This window comes from Equus caballus, chromosome 12, assembly GCF_041296265.1.
Source record: "Equus caballus isolate H_3958 breed thoroughbred chromosome 12, TB-T2T, whole genome shotgun sequence".
NCBI lineage: Eukaryota > Metazoa > Chordata > Mammalia > Perissodactyla > Equidae > Equus > Equus caballus.
In genome coordinates, this window is record NC_091695.1 from 8,762,750 (window position 1) to 8,783,491 (window position 20,742).

The following is a 20,742-nucleotide window of genomic DNA, read 5'->3' on the forward strand; positions in this document are numbered from 1 at the left end:
ATTTTTCTGTTCTTTTGCATCGCTAGCAATTTTCATTTTTCATTGTATACTGGACATTGTGGATTTTACATTGGTATAGAGTGGATTTATTTGTCTTCCTTTGAAGAGTGTTGACTTTCTTTTCTGTCAGGTGGTTAATTTACTCACAGGTTAGCCTGATCCTTTTGAGGCTTATTTTTAAAGTTTGTGGGGATAGTAGAGAGTAGCCCTTATTCTTGAACTAGAATAGCCCTACTTCTAAGACTTTGCCTTTCTCAGATATCAGTTGAATGCCTAATATGTACAGTGAGACCTCTCTATCCTGGCCAGTCAGATCTCCAGTGTCTCCAAGCCCTATGTAATCTCTGGAATCTTTGCTCAGTTCACAGTTTCTCAGTAATTATTCTCTGCCATGGCTCACAGTCTTTACCTATGCATGCACAATTTAGTGAAAGACCCAAGGAGACTTTTGTGCATATTTCTGGAGTGTTCTTCTGTCTCTCTCTGTCTCTCTGTACAGCCCCTTTCTCTCTGGTACCCACCACACAAGTTTCAGTCACCTAGGCAGCCTTGAACTCCAATCTCTGCCCCGTCAGCTCAGTGAGATCATTGTGCTTGCTTAAGCTACCACTTCCTGCATCACCGTCCAGAAGGTGCTTCTAGGCAGAAAGCTAAAGGTGGCTATGGGGCTGATATCATGTGTTCTTCTTTCCTCAGGGATTACATTTCTTCTCTGACTGTTGTCTAAAGTGTGAAAACTTCTGTTTTGGTTTTACATTTGTTTATAGCAGGAGGACTAGTCCAATCCTAATGATGCTATCATGGCTGAAAGTGGAAGTCTAGTACTCATCTAGCTGAATAATTCACATTCAATTGTTCACGCTCCTCCATCTTAGATGGCTATAGTTTTACCTTTGAGAAATGGAATATTTCTGAAAAAGTATGTGAAGTTATATATATTTTATTGATAAAGAGCATAACCAAAGTGATATGTGGAATTCGAGGTGTTGTTTACAAACTCTGGTTTAATGCATTTCCTGTATTTATGATATTATGCTTTTGTGTATTTGTGTGTGAGAGTGTAAGAGTGAGAGAAAATGAGTATTAGGAGGGAAAAAAGAGAGAAGAAATAAATATAAAAGTAAGGAAGACACACTTATTTAATCTTCATAACAACTCTTTGTGGTAGGTGCCTTTATTAGCCCCATTTTACAGATTAGAAAACTGAGATGGTATAACTTGCCCGAGGTTAATAAGTAAGAGTTGGGATTTGATCCTAGGTTGTCTGCATCCAAAACTCTACATTTTTAACCTCTGTACTGCCTTCATATCAGAAAAGGATCTTGTCACTGTCTTTATTCTCTCCCTCACTCCCCTGTCCTCAAACTAAAAAAGAAAATTCATGTTAAATTTTGGTGAGCTCTAAAATCCCCACTGAGATGTGGTGCTGGTGAGAGATGCTTGACAATTATAGAGGTAAGCATCATGTTGGTTCACACATTTTTCTCACACTGGACTCTTAGCATCTTCCGTTTCATTGGCTTCAGGACCAATACTTTTTTTTTATATGCAAGTGACTTTCAAGTATGTGCAAAAGTTGATGAGTGACTCAGGGAGATTTTCAGTGCCTATCTTCTTAATCTGGACATCGTCATTGATGGGTGACGATGGTGATGACCCATCTTTCCTGAGATATAAGAAGTAGTTGGAAAAAAATCACTTCCCCAAATCATCAGTAATTCATTCCAGGAGACTTTCAGACTCATTCTGCTTCTGATTTGGGAATGGTGAGATTGGGAGGGTGAGTGGTGATCCTGATGCAGACTACAGGCACTGGGTCTCCCTCCGACTTTGTTTCTACTTCTCTACTTCAGAGTTGATGCATCCCTGGGATGAGTTTTTCCTGTAATCTTAGAGATTCTAGGAAGGAAGGAGATAGCAGGTTGCAGGCTATTATTATGGCAAGATCATTTCTCTTTGGCCACCAAACAGTTGTTCCCTGAGTCACGAACCACTCAGTTCAGTGGCTGTCGAACTAAACAGCCTTTGAAATTCAGAGGAGAGAGTGTGTGTGTGCCAAAACCAAGCCCCTGAGTCACCCAGCATCCAGACGGAAGACAGTAATGAATAGGGTCGGAAGTCGTTCCAGGACCCATGCCTCTTGTAGCTAGCATGGACCTTCAAGTGCCCATTCCACAGACATCTTTCCAGGTCATAAAATCTCATGTCCTCGCAGACAGGAGGTGCCTCTATCTGTTCCCTCTGCTGTCTGAAGGTTCCTCATTCGTGAATCATCTCCCTATCTTTTTACATGGATTGAGCCACGTACTAGGGAGATCATATTTTATTTGTAATGTCTAAGGAAACTGCATTAGACATTACAGTTTATTAAACAAAATAGGTGAAATTTGTATTTGAAAATGTAACATCTTATTTAATAGGAAGACCTGAATTTGGACAGGTCTAACTGGGCCCGTTTTAAAACCAGAAAACTAGTGTCCTTTTTCTCTTGTCAACTAGACTTCTGCAATTATTCTATATAATTGTTATTTTTCTTTTCTTTTTGGAAGGAGTCTCCTGCTGAAGAAAGAATTTAAAGAGACGCCTAAGTTCCAGGGAATTTTCCTCTAACACTAATAACATCAAGATAGCTTTGATTTTATTTATTTACGTTCATTATTTTTTTCCCCATGAAAAATATATGTCATCTTCAGAGATCCTGGGTTAGAATTTTTTATTTTCCTTATTCTGGTTGAAGAAGAATCTCAAACCCTGACGCTGTTTTTTGTTTCTTTCATGATGAATTTCAGATGGTGCTTGACCACTTACACCTCGTGTAAACCCAAGAAATCTTCTTTTACATTGTGTTTATTAAAGATATCCCCCAACTGACATTTCACCAAACAAAGAAATTGAGCCACTTTGCACTACACATTTTTGGTTAAATATTTGAGAGCTATTGTTTTGAAAGTCACCCATAGTAATAATAAACAACTCAAAAAATGTCCTACTGAAAGGTCAGTTAAATTTTGGTTCTATTTCTACATTTGTACCCCATCTCTCTCCCTCTTTTAGTTCTTCCACAAACAAAACAGAGTGTCCCTCTTCTGGAAAATCGCTTGCAATGTTCCATGTAAGAAAATGCTGCATTTGAAATTATGAAACACCACCATCCGTTTCTGAGGATTACAGGACTAGAACTCGACCAGAAACTTCATGGTTTAGGGCTCAAGAGCCTAGAACATTAACTTCTGAGTTGGAATGGTATTGGCTCCAAGGATAAAAATAGATGACCACTTTTATTGCCTTTGATTATGACATACTCCACACGAACGTCAGTAGGACTCCAATGTTGCATTGAAGGCAGCCAAAGGGTAAATAAATTAAACTGAAGTGACTCAGAAAGCACACAGGGAGCAGAGATGTGCGGCGGTAACAAGAGACTTTGTTCTTGAGAACAGCTCCACTCAGAACTCAAGGGAGAGAGCTTCATTAGAAAACTCAAAGAACCATACCAAAATGAGTTTTATTTATAAGCTTTCTCAACAGACGTGGAAAAGAATATATATATGATGATTTAAGGGGAATGGTGTCTATGTTCGGAAGTTCTGGGCACTTGCCATACATTCAAGCCGATGCACTTTTCCTTTTAAACCAACAGAATAGCTGGACCATATGTACTAAGAATGTCTGTTTTGATATAAAGACCTTGAGACTTTCCTTAGCCCCAACTACCAGCTTGCTTCTTGGAACAGCTTCCTGCTAAGGCCACGAGCTACGACTGAAGCTCCTCTTTGTAGAATATTTCTTCTCGGTGATTTGCCTTTGTGACTTAACCTTGCTGCATTTTTTCTATACCAGGACAAGGCCCAGTTGTCCATGGACTTTCATGAAGGCATCTGTGGAAGGTTTTGAAGTCCACTGGTCAAGAGGGAAAAGCGTTTTTGCGTTTGATCAGTATGTAGGCAGAAGGTGATTAGAAACAATGCTGAGTCACACTTTAAAGCAGCTGCGTTGCAAACAAAGGGAGAGGGCATCATTGTCGGCTTTGAAGCCAGCAAACCTGTGTCCTGGCCCTTGTTGCATCAAAGGCATGCCCCCCTCAGTACCTCTAAGTTTCATTTCCCGTCTCTTTAAACACCAACGTTTATTGAGCACTTACTCTGTGCCAACCACAATACTCTGTACTTTTATTTATTTAAACCTCGCAGCAACATTAGGAAGTAAACATTATCATCATCCCCGTTTTACAGATAAGTAAACCGAGGCTCAGAATGGCTATGAAGCTTGCTCAAGATTATACAGCTAGAAAATGAAGAGGATCAAGATTCAGATTCTCATCAGTCTCATTTTGGAGTCTGAGCTTTCAATCACCCTGAAATGGGGCTGATAATAACATCAGTATTGACACTGTGAGGATCAAAAGAGATAATGTTTGCAGAGGCACGAAAGTCATATACATGTGTAAGGTGCTATGATTGTTAGAATCAGATCATTTAAGAAAAGAGAAAGCTGAAAAGTAGTTATATGATGTGGTCACAGAAAAGTACATTCAAATGCCTATAAACCAGAGCTTTCTTGCTCTATGTAAACCAACTTAGAATTTCCTCAATATGTTATTTTTTTGACAGTACTCCATCAAAATATTAAATATGATATGTGACATAAATTAGATATGATGCATGACCATTCCACTTTAAGTTGGATCAGTTTTTAAAAGGCTGAGCAGCCTAAAAGACAAAAAGAAGCCACTCTGGTCCATTCGTTACCTCTGAATCAAGCTGCACTGGTTTGCTTATTTGTTTAGGTTATGAAGACATTTGCACAGAAGTTCAGCTCTGACACCACAAGAACCGTAATGCAGGTTGCCAATAGTCTGGGAAGTGTTATGTGTTTGCTTGTGGAACATAAGAAGATCAGAGTCTATGAAACGGAGACATAATGTTCCTTAAATCACCACCACAATAAAATATGCACACTACCAAGTTATATTTACTTTCAAATAGCAATTTAAATGGACCCCTACAAACAGTAAATGTGAAAACACAGTGATCAAAATGCTTTGTAGATTTACAGTTTTAAAAACCGCCCAAACAAACAACACAACACAAGAAAAAAACCAAGATTTTCGAAAGATTTATTCCAGCTCCACATGCTCTTTCTCAGAAACGTATAAAACTCAAGGGTTTGGGCCACAAAGCCAAAAGATACTTTCGCCCGCTATTGGACCTGTGGCTTCCTCAGATCCGCAAAGCCTGCTGTGAACCCTCTGCTTTTGCTCGATGGGCCCGTCTACTGTAGTCGGGACTCTGTTGACAAGTGATGCACGAGGTAGAAGGGAAGGCTGAGGTCCCTCCTTCACTTCCTTCTGCTGGCTGTGTCAGGGAGTCAAGAACCCTTCCGTCTTCCATGGCTACATGAGCCAACCAGATGGAGTCTGCTGTGCAAGCGGCTTCTTAACAGAGTCGAACAACTGACGTGCTTTGTTCTAGTTCCCATGGTCCTGATGAAATTGATTAAACTGATTGCTTATTTGGAGGTTATGGAGACAGCTATGAATATATAATAATAGGTATATCAAGACTAAAGGGCCTGTGGTCACCAGTATGTCCCAAAATGAAAATGTAAACCTCTACCCTGGTTACCGGATATTGTACCCTTTTGGAACCCTGAGGACTGAAAACTTATCATTCATGCTTATATCCTTTATAAAGAAATATTTTCCAAATTCTTAGGTTTGATGGTGACAATCGTTCCCCAACTAGAGATGGGGACATTTTATCTGATGGATGCCTTTTTTCCTGAATTATATCTGTTGATAGAAAAAGTCTTTCAGAGTTATACATTTGTATCCCATTTAGTGCGTGTTTAATAGTTTGTTTTCATTGAAAAGAACAGCATTTTCTGAAATTAGACTGCACTAGAAAATCCACACTGAGAGGCTGGCCCCGTGGTGTAGTGGTTAAGCTCACAGGCTCCCCTTCTGCGCCAGGGTTCGCTGGTTTGCATCCTAGGCGCAGATGTACACATCGCTCATCAAGCCATATTGTAGTGGCATCCCACACAGAAGAACTAGAAGGACGTACAAGTAGGATATATGACTAGGTACTGGGGCTTTGGGGAGGAAAAAAAAAAAGAGGAAGATTGGCAACAGATGTTAGCTCGGGGCTAATCTTCCTTACCAAAAAAAAAGCATACCTTAAAAAAAAGAATGTAAAATGTTAAAAAAGAAAAGAAAAGAAAATCCACACTGAATGGTCTTCATACTTAACGGGTTCTCTTAGCTGATCCCCATCTGCTGACTTGTACAGGTTTCTCTCCTGGAAACCAGAGCTGCCTTCGTCGGCTAAAGGTTTGGCTGAGTCATAAAACCAGTCATGTAGCTGGTGCTTCAGCCTCTTCCCTTTTGTCCAAAAATAAGGTTTGCACCCTAAACAATTTGAAGTGGCTTTGTAAAGTTGCATGGGCCCTGTCTTTGAAGAGGGTAAATCAGAGATGGTTTACCCTGGGGATGGAGAGACAGGGTAAGACAGCTGAATGCTCTGTGCAACATTTAGGGGATGGGAGTTTCACTGTTTTGATCCTTATGGAACCCTGTTGATGTCTCAGAGCCCGGAGGTCCCCAGCTACTCAACGATAGCTTTTATTATCTAAAGTTGGACGTCACTTTCATTGTATCAGGCAGGATATTGAGAATTACTTTTAGAAGAAGTAGATCACATGATAAAGAAAGTGACCAGATTTTATCAAGAAAAGGATTGCAACTAATTGATAGAATTTGCAATTTTTTAGAAAAGTGATATTGCAGTCTTACTAGCCCAGCCTCTTTTCTGCTTAATTTTACTAGTTCATGCACTTTGAGAAGGAAAGAGAGCATGAATAAAGAATCATCACATGAGAAATGAAGAAATTAATCCCCTTGGGACAGTTTTTTTTTTAGGGGAAAGGCCTATACGAATTTATCTAGGTGCGTCCAAGTCAAAATGGCTTAAGAAAGGGCCACCTTCGAAAGGCAATCTCCAATTTTAGCATCGGGGTGGAGTCTAACAGTTCTACTACATTTATGATGAAAATGGTTTTTGTTTTGAATTTTTTTTTTGATTAGCTCAACTTGAACAGGACCCATTTGTGATGCCAAAGAGCGTGTTTCCAGCCGCCATTTTGTGGGTCTCAACAATAACAACGAGGAAATATAATGGTGCTCAAGTAATGTTTTAAGCCCAATTAATTAACAAAATTCAAAGAGGTGTACGGTTTTTGGATCTAATGCTAAAGCTTTACTTTCTAGCTTTTAATCTGGAGGAAGAGTGATTAAAAATGGCTGAAAATGAAGGATTCCATACGAGGTCTTTCTTTATCAATATGGCAATAGTAATTGTTGCAGCAATAAGCTAACATTTATTAGAGCTCCTGATTCAATCATGTTTTTTCCTTTTATTTATTTTTCTTTTTTCTTTTTTATTTGACTACATATATTGCAAAATGATCACCACAATAAATCTAGTGAACATCCATCACCTCATATAGTTACAAAAAATTTTTTTTCCCTTGTAATGGGAACTTTTAGGATTTACTTTGTTACCAACTTTCAAATATACATACAGCAATGTCAACTATGGGCATCGTGTTGTGCATTATAACCCGGTATTTATTTATCTTATAACTGGAAGTTTGTACGTTTTAAACACCCTCATTCCATCACATTTTTAACTCTTTCCAGTCCGCCATTAGCCATTTGAAGAAATGATGAATCAAGCTTTAGGTTGTTTTTTTTTTTTTTTACATGTTCCTCAAACAACATAATTTTTTTTTAAAGTAGCCCAGTTTTTTGTCTTATGAAATGATCAATAACTTTTTTTAAAAAAGAGTTTTAGCAAAATGTAATTGAACAAATCTTATGTTTAACAAAGTAAATCATTTCTGCGTCCAGTTTTCTTTTCTAAAAAGAGTTACCTTTAAGTAATCATTCGGCAATGTATGTAAAAAGCCACAAATAAAGACTTGGTTTTTTTGTATCCAGAGGTAAAACACTTTCATTTGTTCGTGAAAACTGGGTGGGAGGGGAGGTAATTCATATTTTCCTGAATATAAGTGCCAAATTAAGAAGATCTGTGGTGGGCTTTTAAAAGAGAAAGAGTAAAACAGATCCTGGTAAGTTTTAAAACATACATATGTATTTCTGGATAATGACTGCTTACAATGTCACGAGATTCCCGGAAGGCCTCAGATAACAGCAGTCCGTGTGGTTACACATGGGAGATAGTAAGAATTACAATTCAAAATGCAGTTTCAAAAAAAAAAAGCAGTTTCAAAAATCACAGTCCTTCCAAGCCTTATTCAGTCTAGTTTCCTGTCTAGACATGCAAATTGAAGTGAAGAGTTGAAGCAATTATTCAGATAATTCAAAGGAAAAAAAAAATCTTCCCACTGAAAAAAGAAGATTTGAGGAGCCTGCATTATGTGGATTATTTGTCCTCACTGATCAATTCACCGGATAATTGCTCTTCACCCCGAGAGTCTGAAGAGGACCACAGGATTTGAGTCGGGAAGAAATTTCATGAATCTTTCTTTTTTTTTTCTGTGCATTTGACCTCAATGAAATGTGTATAATTTAAAGGAAAAGAAAGTAGGACTCTTGGAAAATCCTCTTTTAAGAAAATCTAAAGTTATTTTTAAGAGGATAAACAAATATTGCATTAGTAATGACTCCCCACTACCCTCGAAAAAAGTTTTCTCAAGACTAACCTTTTAGGTACCTTTCTTTTTCAGATCAGATCACAAGATTTAACAGAAGAGAAAAGAAACTCCTTAAGCTGGATGTGATACCCTGTGGTTCTGTTCACGTGGTATTTGTATATTCCTGTGAATGACACAATTAAAATAAAGGAAGGAATTATGACCTGTGTGTCTAGTGCAAACGAGGGGAGTTATTGATAGATGCTAAAGTAACAGCCAAGCTTTGAAATTATCAAGGTGCATAAATTTAAAAGTAATTACACTGATCTGGTCAGCTAAAGATAGATGATGTTTTAAAAAAATTTTTTAAACCCATTACAAATATATTAAAATTTTTTTTAAGTAAATATTCACATAAAGCTGAACTGGGCTGCAAATTTCAGGGTAAAAATTGGATAGATTAACAGTCCCTGAAATATATCAGATATTTAAATTAAAACAAAATTTGAAACTTATTCATGCCAGAAATTACTACTGCTGAGGCCTGTCATAGGTCCTGTTAGAAAATTAGAAGCAGAATATTTAAACCAGAAATAGTTAAAGGGAGCTTAATTATTTACCTCACTTGTTCTTCAAATGTGGACTCGTGGAATTCATTCAACAGAATCACGGTCATTCCAATGCTGCTTTAAAGAAAGGTTTAGGCACGCACAAAATTTAAAAGACAGTTTTTCTACAAACAAAAGTATAATCAAAACAGTGATTCCAAATATGAGACATGAAATGGCTATCTGTTTGCAAAAAGCCTAAACTTTATGAAAATAGATTGACAAATGGAAAAAGAAAACATAATCAAAAAACAAAATGTCTCCAAATTTAATTTTTAGGATCTTTCATTACAATTTTGTAATGTCTGAAGATTTTTTTCAAGATAGCATAATTAAATATTTTAAACTCTTAACATAGGGCTTTTATAAAGCCTGTGGAAAATACTGGCCTTAATCACTAAATATTAAACTACTGGTTACTATTAAAATGATATAATTATACTTTTTTAACTTCACGTATTTTGAGAATTAAAGTAAAAATAGATAATTCTAAAATAATCTGAAAAACTAAACTTCGATTACAAATACAATTTGGCAACTGACTTATGGGTCAGAAGAAAAAGCAGACCTGACTAAAATGTTTTCTTTTAGAAATCATATCTTATAAATATCTTGCAAGCGTGCAAGACATGTTATCACATATTTATGTGAACCCTATTTTAAAAGAAACAACCAAATTATAGAAAGAGAATGTTACCCTACAAATTGTACTGTTTAAATTTTTCCCAAGTAGGTACATTTTGATAAAGGCAAATTAATAACTATAGAATTTCATTGTCAATTTAGTCCTGATATTTGAGCCTTTAATAATTCATAAAAATGTTAAAAAGACCAAAATAAACCATTTTGGTCTAAGAGTTAACATATGATACTGTTAAGAACCAATATAATTCTCTATTTTCTCCCCATAAGGAATCATTGGCAATTTCTGAATTTTAATATGAATTATTTTTAATTCATAAATATTTTTGCTTAGGACTACAATTATTGTAAACATTTAAAACTCTTCTTATGCTTTTTAAAACAGTTTAAATTCTTGATATTTGAAATACTAATATTTGAAATACTGAAAGGAAGATGAGCCAATTTCATTAAAGTTTTATTTCCATGAAAAGCAAGGATATACTAAGAAAGTATTAATTGCTTAAGATTTTGTTAATTTAAATTTTTGAAAAATTGAATTGAAAAAATTCTGCAGTATATGTATTTGTAAAACAATGAATAGAAATTTCATTGTAAAACATTTGGGAAAAACTAAAAGCTATCCTAACTAAATATAAAATTGTAAAAATTATTTTAGTTAAGTTCTTTTTAGATTTGCAAAACAAAATAACAAAATTTGGCTTTGAATACTAGCAATTTGGTATTTTATTGCTCATGTTTTTGTACCTTTTAGTTGAATTATAAGCCTTCTATTTACTTCAATTTGCTTATAAATTTCAAAGATAAAATATACATTCTAGAACTAGTCACATATTCATTTATAGGTTTTAAAAATGCATATAAACATAATGCATTTTTGGTTTTACATGCAAATAAATGAACCAGTATCAAGAAAGAGAAACTATATGGCATATTGAACTTCTCTTGCATTTTATTTTTTAAAAGTTCCTAAAACAATGATTTCAGGAAAAGGAATATTTTTGTTTTAACTGAGACTTGTAGTATCATAAGTAACGTTTTCAAAGGAAAATAATATCACTCTTTTTAAATTTTCCATTTTGCCAACTCTTAGCCCTAAATGAAACAGCTGCAGCCGATTACAATTTTGATGCAAAATGTAGCTCAGAACACAGTTGATAATCATATCTTGCTAAACCAAGTATTTACATTGATGTAGAAATAAATATTATACATCTTATGGGGTAAAAAATAATAATAATGGTAATAAAGGGTATCACACAGAACGTAGGAACTACCATAGAAAGAAGCAACAGAGAGGGAAATTTTAATACAGGTTTAGAACCTTCAAATCTGTGGTTAACTAGTTGCATTTACTTTACTTTAGTTCCTTAATTAATTAATCTTACAGTTTTTTAAGTTAAAGAGGGATGGCTTGGTTTCAGAGGATGCTAAAATGCTGTGTGACAGTTCCAGCTACCTGACGTTTACAAACATTCAGGTATCAGGCATCACCCGGGCAACACAGCCCTGTGCAGACTTTTGGTTTTTATCCAGATATATTGACATTATAAAAGCACAGTAATTGGCACATAGTGATTGTATAGAACTATACCAACATCAAGAGAAATCTTAGGGATAAGCCCTGTTGTCTCCTGACTTTGCTATCTAAATGTTTAAGCATTAGTCCTTGATTGAAAAAAAAATAACTTGACTACAATGAACTGCATTTAAGAAAATATAGATATATATACATATGTTCCTGAGTTAAAATAAAATCACATAATTTAACATAAAAAATTTTTTAAAAGCGTAATGATATCTTATTAAATAGGAGCCATAGATGAAAACTAAAATGGCATTTTACTGTTTTATTACTATTTACCATTATGCATTTGCTAGCTACTCAAAAACTTTTTAAAAAAATAGTGATATTATATCTGTTAGCATATAATTTTTAACTAACTTTTAAAAATTCATAGCATTAAAAAAATCTATATTCCGATCTCTTTAAGGAGTTGCCAAAATCAATAAAATCTTAACAAGTAGATTGTGTTTCTTTTTAAAATATATTTTCAGATATTCTAAATGATCTTCTTTTCTTTAGGTTTTGATTGAAGAATTCTGATGTAACGCTAACCTTTAAAATCTTGATCATGATAAATAAATCTTCAAGAAGTTTTGATTTTGTCTAATGTTTAAAAAAAATTATCTGTATTTAAAAAGTATTGTTAGAAAGAATTGAAAAACACTGGCAAGATTTTGTTTTTGCTAATTTTAATGTAAGTAACAATAATATTTTTAAGCTCTCAATATTGGTCAGAAGCGTTTGTCTTCATGACTTTATTTTTTCTTTTTTACAAAATGCCATATACGAAGAAATATAAAATTACAGTTTAAAATGTTTGCAACATGCCACATAAAATAAACATTACAAAGTAATGATTTTTTTTAATTACCAGAGAAATTGGATCCCATCTCAGGGAAGCTTTATTTTCTCTTGTCAACAAAAATTTTCTTTCTTTTTTTATCAGTTTCCCATGTCCATTTTACTGAAGAACTTTCTATTTGAAACTTACCCCAAATAAAAAGGTTTAAGCATTCTCAATGATATCATTATTGGTTCACGCTTGGCAACTATTTGCTATATCTCTTTTGCTAGCCAAATGTTACCAAAAAAACAACAAAACAAACTTTCGGGCCTTGATCACTCTCACTGTCACTATTGACTAGAATTTTGAAAGCATTTTTAATTCTCAAGATTCGTCAGGCATTCAGATAAGCACTGGCTTAAAATTTACAGATGGGAAGGAAATCGGCTACCCAGAACGAAGATGGTACACAAGTATAATTGTCGATAAAAATGGACAAGGAGACCACTTCACCCCCTAGCAATTTTACAGGCTACTTTGATTTAAAAACAGTGTGTCCTAGCACAGATTTGCCTGGATCAGAGCTAGTCTCCAGAGCTGTGCTAACTTTTTTAACCTTTTTTTTTTTTTTTTTTAATCTGCATTATAGCCATGGCCAAAGAAAGGAGAAATGAATGAATGTATGCAAGCATATTCTAATATTCTTTTGTTTTTATATATGTATTGTATTCACGGCTCTAAGTAAACCCTGATACTGCATTACGTCATGGGTAGAGCCATCCCAAACGCTCTTATTAAAAAGCTCCGAGGTTCAGCTAAGTAGTTTGCAAATAAGCATTGTTGACTTTTGCAACTTCATTTGACTACTTAATCGAAAGTGGTATGGGCTATACAGTATTAACGTTTAAGAACGTCACTCATCTTTACCAATAATCTATACCATTAATCTTATAACCACATTTCACCCAATGTCTGGGTCTATGTTTATAATTAATATAATTAATATAAAGCTGTTACTTGGCCAAACATGATCCCATCCCTACTGATTTTTTTCCATGTTGATGGATTTGGATTTTCCTGGGCATGTTTTTTCTCTGGAAAACGGGGCTGGAGGGTACCGGGTAGGAAGGGGAGAAGGAATGAAGAAACATCTTTATTCCTCTCTGTCCACACAACCCGGAGAGATCTAGTTAACTGCCAATTCTGACAAAACCTATCTGCAATCCCCTTGCATGAAACAAATTATCCAGACTTCTTGAGAATACAATTTTTTTTTTTTTGAGGAAGGTTAGCCCTGAGCTAACTACTGCCAATCCTCCTCTTTTTGCTGAGGAAGACTGGCCCTGAGCTAACATCCATGCCCATCTTCCTCTACTTTATACGTGGGATACCTACCACAGCATGGCTTGCCAAGTGGTGCCATGTCTGCATCTGGGATCTGAACCGGCGAACCTGGGCCACCGAGAAGTGGAACATGCGAACTTAACCGCTGCGCCACCAGCCGGCCCCCTTTAACAATTTTTAAAATATTACAATTTCCCAAATGAGCAGTGTCAAATGATTCTAATGGGGTCCTATATCGTTTTGGTATTCAAGCTGTGGTCACCTGTGATAGTTTTGTTCCTAACAGGGGTAAGTCTGGTTCCTTCTCTCTAAATGTACTTTGAGAAAGCTACTATTATAGTTTGGTATGGCCTTGGTGTTTGCTCAATTTTCTCTGCTTCTAAGCTTTAAATGAGCGACTCTAACTAACACAGATTATGGTGTCTTTAGTCTGGAAGAGCTCGGTGGCAGAAGGTTCAAAGCCCTTGGTGGTCCCTTGCGTGGAGTTTGTGGAGTCTGCGTGGGGTAACGTTTCCCTCTTCAGGGGTCTCTTCTCTCCAGGTCTGCACGGGAGGACCTCCTACCTTGGCCACGGGCTCAGTGAGCTTTAGCATCAATTTCATTTGGTGAATTCCTAGTGACTCAGCTTCTTTCCTCTGTTGAATGATTGCTATGAAAGAGAAAAACCCATCGAGCTGGCCTTCCCAGCCATGGCCAAACCTGACGCTAGGTCCAGGAGGGAATTGACAAATCAATACATTCTCCATGACTGTTTAGTTGGGGGGACGCTGTGTTGGAATTCTTTTTTCAAGGTAACTACTTGCATGTATTCTGATCTCCAATTCAAACAGGCTGTGTTTATTTTTGTTTGTTTGTTTATTGGGGTACTAAAGAAAAATCATAGTATACAAAGCAAAAATGTAGACGCTGTGTAAACAGAAACTGTTATTTTCAGACCCCATTTAGGAGAACATCCGACTCAGCGTCGGGAGACCCGACTTTGTTTCTGAGTCTGGCTGTGACTCTTAGTGTAGACTCCTACAGTAATGTCTCTGTCTGGAAAATGAGCATAACACTCTACCGCAAAGATTTCCTTACAGTATTAAACTAGGTGACAAGTGGTTAAACATTTTGGAAAGGTGAAATTCCAGGGCACAGAAAAGAGAAATAGACGTGAGGCAGAAATCCTGGATTTTCAGCCTGTGGGTTGTGTGACTTCAGGCACTTCTCTCTGGATCCCACTCTCCTTGTTTACAAAAGGTGAAAACTGGACCAGGTGATCTTTAACTCTCCTTGACAACCTGTCTTTTGGGATGATGATGAACATTATTTTATTTTATTTTAGAAATAAATACAATTTACTTGCTAAGCTTTCATTAATATTGACAACTACTTTAAGAGACCAGAATATAGATTTTTTTTTAATACTATGAAATTTTTGAAAGTTAATTAAAAATTGCATGCAGGGCCAACCGGTGGCATAGTGGTTGTGTTCACGTGCTTCGCTTTGGTGGCCTAGGGTTTGCGGGTTCAGATCTCGGGCGTGGACCTACATACCACTCATCAAGCCGTGCTGTGGTGGCATCCCATATACAAAGCAGAGCAAGATTGCCACAGATGTTAGCTCAGCAACAATCTTCCTCAAACAAACAGGGGAAGATTAGCAACAGATGTTAGCTCAGGACCAATCTTCCTCACCAAAAAAAAAAAAAAATGTACATGTTAACAGATATAACATCACTATTTAAAAAAAAAAAAAGCATCTTCCAAATTTTTCCCCTCAGAATTCCTAATGGCAACTTCTAATTTGTCCAGAGCACGGTCAATCCTAAAAGGCACCAGCTGCCTCCTTTTGACTCATTCCCTAAAAGGAGACCATTGAAGTTAACACCAGGAGACAGTAAGGTCCCTTGTCAGGAGACTAAATGAACAAGAAAAAATAGGTTTTTTCTCTTTCTCTCTTCTTTTCCCTTCATCTCTTTCATTGTAAGAATTGTTCTCTATTAACTTCTTAGCTGCTCTGGCCTTAAGGTGTTGTGCAGCTACACAGTGCAATGAGCTACAGATTCTGAGAGAAAGGAGCCACCTTATCAATATTTGGTTTGAGGTGACTCTGTAGGATCTAGCCATTTTTCTGAATGGGGGTTTGGACTGTGTCTTGGGCAGTCTTGATGTCCTATCGCCAGTGTCCTGCTCTTTCCCTCTCATCCCTCTTTTCCGAACCGACACCTGGGCTGGGGAAGGTGCCTGGAGGCAGTTGGTTGACGATTACACAGCAGGATGCGTGTGTGAGGGGGTGGGAAGTGTGTGTATGTGGGGGGAGGGGATGGGGCAAATGGCTAGAATCTTTTTCTTCTCCTGAAAACTTATCAGAAAGTACAACTCTTAATTGTTTAGTTTTGGTAGTTATTCTCTATAACAGCCCCGGCTTACTATCTGGCATTTCCTTCTTTTGAGCTCTTTGCCATCTATTTAAGTAGAGAAACAATTCAGCAAGCCGCATGGCCTTGGTAAGTCATTGTACCTCTCTTGTCTCCCTCTGTAGAGCAAATAAATTGAATTAGATGATCTCTGAGGACCCTTCCAACTTTAAAGACCCGTGTTTCTACTACCAGGCATGTAGAGGTAATCAATAAGTATTTCTCAGATGAGTGAGTGATGCTGGCATTCTGTTTCTCGGACAGTGGAATGCCTGTAAAGGATGGCATAATACAGAACTGTTTAGGTCATAAACTGCATTTGAGAGGAATTCTTTAGAGGAAAGATAAATCCCTTCCCTATGGGGCGTGTAAAGTTGTCTGCAGTGTGTTGTGTGTGTTTATTTTGAGGTTGTTTCTTGTAATATGGCATTGAGTGAGAGCAGGAAAGTGTCAACAGGGATGATCACGTGAGCAAGGATGCGTGTACAGCCTGTCTGTCCATCTGCACGTGCCTTGAGTGGTTCTGCAGCCAATGTCAGAGTCAAGGATGGATTTCCGAGTTTTGAGATCACCGTAGATCCTTTTCAGCTTTTCTCTCCTTCTTGCATATTTGCCATTTTTCTTGCTTTAAAGGCTTTATGCAAAAGAGTAGTAAGGGGCAATGGCCAACAACTACGTTATCTCTCGATTTTTCTGGAAAGTTTTTGGTGACCAAAGGAAGAGAATGAGGACTGTCTTTGCATTCTAGTTTCCCATCCTGCCCTTTGGTCCCATTTTGGAAGTAGTTCACTTTGACTTCCGCTACATAAATTATCATAGCGCATCAAATGTAAACATTTCTACGCATACATTTTTGTAAATGTATACGTGGGCACATTGGCACGTCTTTGAGAACAAGCTTCTTAAGGGAGTGGCATATGGCTGAGTGTTGAAGGGCATGCCTCACTCAATTCTGATACTACCAGTCAATATTTTCTACTCCATATTTTTGTCATAGTTCCCTTATTAAAGAAGAAATAACAGAGAAAAGCATAATATGATATGCTCTGGTTACAGGGCAAAGAAGAGGTATCTTTACCTTTTCCCCACATAGTTGAACCTCAGTGCAAAAAGCAAAATTTGGATTTCCTTAATGAGTTCAGTCATATGTAAATCAATAAAAATAACAATTTAAAAATAATAATAGTACACATTTGTAGGTGGCTTTGTGGATTCAGGCCAAAGGGGAAGATATAGAAGGTAAAGGTTGAGAAAGAATGTTGGTTAGCTGCCCCAAGCAACGTTCTCACCCTGATCAGCCTGGAAGAGCTGCCCTCAGGACGGCTGCGAGTGTCAGAGCCCGCACCACCTTTGACCGTCTTCCCTGGTTTGCACCAGTTTTTGAGAGAGTCATATATAGAAGCCCTTCTCATTTCTAGAAAAGCAAGCAGCTTGCAGATGGAATTGGAGAGACATGATAATCTTAATTCAATTACCTATTTTCTCTATTCTGATTATTCCCTACAAAAGGAGAAGTGAGACCTGTCGCCCTGGTCTGCGTGACTGAGCACGACTTAAACCGTATGTCAGGTCAGCTTCCAGTCTCCTCCCCCAACCCCTCAAAGAACCTCTGTACTCCTCACTCCCAGGACATCCAAAAATCTAGTTATTCCACACACCCCTCCGTGGATTATTATAATTTCGCTTTTACCGAGTTAACTAAATGATTGAAGGAAAAGTGAATTTTTTTCTCTGCATTTCAATGAATTTGACTCTATAGAAAATTACCAGCTTTGCATCTTGTGTCGATTGAGCTCTAGAGACCTGTACTGAATGATTAAGCAAAACAACCCCTTTTAAACTATGTGATTATATTTAGGGTTTTGTAGTCTCCTCGTCTCACTCTCTTTGCTCCCCAGTGCACACTGATTCTTGAGGGAAAATATCTATTTGAAATTCCACCGGATCTTCTATCCTGTTCTCATCCGTGTTTGATTTAACATGACGTCCCCAGTAGGTGTAAGAGCAAGGCTGGATGAAACCTGATGGTCCGTCAGATAATGGGCTTGCAGCAGTCCAGGGAGGGTGCTGCGTCCTTAGCAGACCTGGTTGGAATTAACCACTTTAGGGGTAGCTTTCATTTAAGAAGACATGTGTACTGTCACTGACGACAGAATGGAGACTTAAAGATATGATCAAGAAATTAGATTCCAACTGGAGAAATTAGACTGTGGCCTGGGTCGTAGGGAATTAATTGTTCATTATGTAGGCGTGATAATGGCATTCTGGTTATGTAGGAAAATGTCCTTACTTTTTAGATATGCACAAATGAAGTCTTTGGGAGTGAAATGCCGTGATATCTATAATTTCCTTTAAAGTATTTCTGCAAAGAAAAAAAAAAGAGGGATGGGGGTCTGCCCGATGGTGTAGCAGTTAAGTTTGGCCATTTCGCTTCGGCTGCCTGGGGTTCGCATCCAGGGTGTGGACCTACGCGCCACTTAAGAAGCCATGCTGTGGCCGGCATCCCACATGTAAAACAGAGGAAGATGGGCACGGATGTTAGCTCAGGGTTAATCTTCCTCAAAAAATAAGAGATGAGGCAAACGTGATTAAATGTTGATAATTATTAAGTAGAGATGATGAATGCATGGATGTTTGTTATATTCTTTCTTCTTTTTTATGTTTGAAAATCTCCATAATAAATAGTAAAAAAATAAAAAAACAACTTGGGATCCAATGTTTTAATGTTAAAAAATATCACATGTATTAATAAAATACAATCTTATTGAAATAGCATTTTTTGTGCATGCACAAGAAGGGAGCAAGATTCAAAAGTTCTCTGGACTGATAGGCAAATTCCGTGTTCTGAGGTGGCGCCTTCATTCTTCGGGTATGGTCAGCAACATATAAACCAGTGTAAAAGGAAAATCCTGTGCGAAAATACTATTTTTTTTAAATGCATTTAACATTCTAGAATTGAAACTGCTAGAAAAGCACAGTAGACATTAAAAAATAAAGACATACTCGTTATTTCTTTGCCTGCGCTAAATGCTGAAAAGTCTGGGGTTCTGGCCTCAGGGCCAGGTGGAATGTTCCTCAAAGAAGGTCACGGAATTAACAGAATTTGAGGACCCTGGATTTTTGGATAAGAACTTGAGAGGAAATCAGAGTAGCCGGTATCATGGTATAAGCTAACTGAAAGTCTGAAGCTAACGATATAAGTTATGAAAATATAAACAGTACCAAGATGATTTTATTTTAATCCTTTTTGGAATGACCAGACCAATGTGCTTCTTAAAAAGGCTTCTTTTGTCCTTTGAATAGGTATTACTACGGTGGCTGTGTTCTAGCCAAGAAATGCAATACTTTTTTTGATATGTTAGTATAGTATTTGTTTATCACAAAATGTGTGTCTTTATTTATTTATTGCCATGAAGACACAGAAAGAAAACATACCTCCAATAGTGATTGTTTCTCTGTAAAATTATGGCATGCGGAGTCCAGCTTCAGTTGTGTTGAGCTTGGGTCCTTTCATTCTTTGCTGTAGACAAATGTGTGCCCAAATGGACTGTCACCACATTTAATATGTCGCGTTGATTGAAAAATATAAATATTGCTTACACAGCCCTTGCAAGCCCCAGTTTTGTTTATACAGGGAAGGAGACCATTCCTTCTGACCACCTATTTATTTTTCAATTAATACATATAAAAAGGGCTAATTTTCAAGTACAGGGTGTCTCTGGTGAGGAATATGTTTCACCAAATCAATATCAACATTTGAAAAGACGTTAAAGCTCGACTCAACGTGGAGGTGATTTTTAATAGATGGGAAGCCTCTGGTAAGCTTGCTCTTCCAAAAATGGTTAGATGTTGTCAATTTACTGGTAGCAAAGTCCAGCTGTGTGCTAGGGCGTGAGGGCAGGGAAACCCAGAATTCTTCATTCCTTGGTATTTGCTTTTTAGCAAGAGTAGTGTGGTTCAGTGGATAAAGCCCTGGACTAAGAAACACAAGACGGGAGATATTTTGAAGACTTAAAATTTGTGTGTCTCTGAAATTAGCACTGCATTAATAAACGGTATTTTTAAAAAGAAGCAGGGTGCATTACTTCCGGGTTCCAGTCCTAGTTTTTCTACTAACTACAGACATCAGTGTCTTCATCTGCAAATGGAGGCGTTCCCCATTAAATAATCGCAGGCATTTCTTCAAACTATTTCCTCTGCGCCAGGCACTGTTTTGAGCGCTTTACGCTAAATTTCTTTAATTCTCACAACAATTCCATAAAGTAAATATTCTGATTATGCCTAATTCATCAGTTGGGAGACTAGATATTCTGACATAAGCAAGTGCTGGGTAATTAAAGAATGTGAGAGGTGGGAGGGCCCATGGAAATCATTTAATCAGAGAGGCAGTGCATCACGGTTTAGGGCGCATGCTGTGTACCCCACATGTGTGCTTTTCAAACTTGGATCCTTCACTCACTAGGAATACACCTTGGGCAAACGGCTTAACCTTTGTTGGCCTCAATTTCCTCATCTATAAAATGGGGATGATAGTCGAATCTGCATTATAAGGTTGCTGGATTAAATGTGCGGTATTTAGAACAGTGTCTGTCACCCAGGAAGCTCTCAGTAAATGGTCTCAGAGGATGAGGATGAGGATGAAGATAGTAGGGAGCAGGTGAGTAAACATTATTGTTTTACTTAGAAGAATGTGTTACAGTATTATTAAGAGATGCTCAATTAGGTCAGAAAAAGGCTGCTGTG

The 20,742-nt window shown here is 37.2% G+C and overlaps 1 protein-coding gene across 3 annotated transcripts in view; it reads left to right on the forward strand.

The window, feature by feature from the left end:
* Positions 1-20,742, forward strand: part of HSD17B12 (hydroxysteroid 17-beta dehydrogenase 12) — a 263,951-nt gene that overhangs the window by 62,626 nt on the left and 180,583 nt on the right. The window lies entirely within an intron of this gene.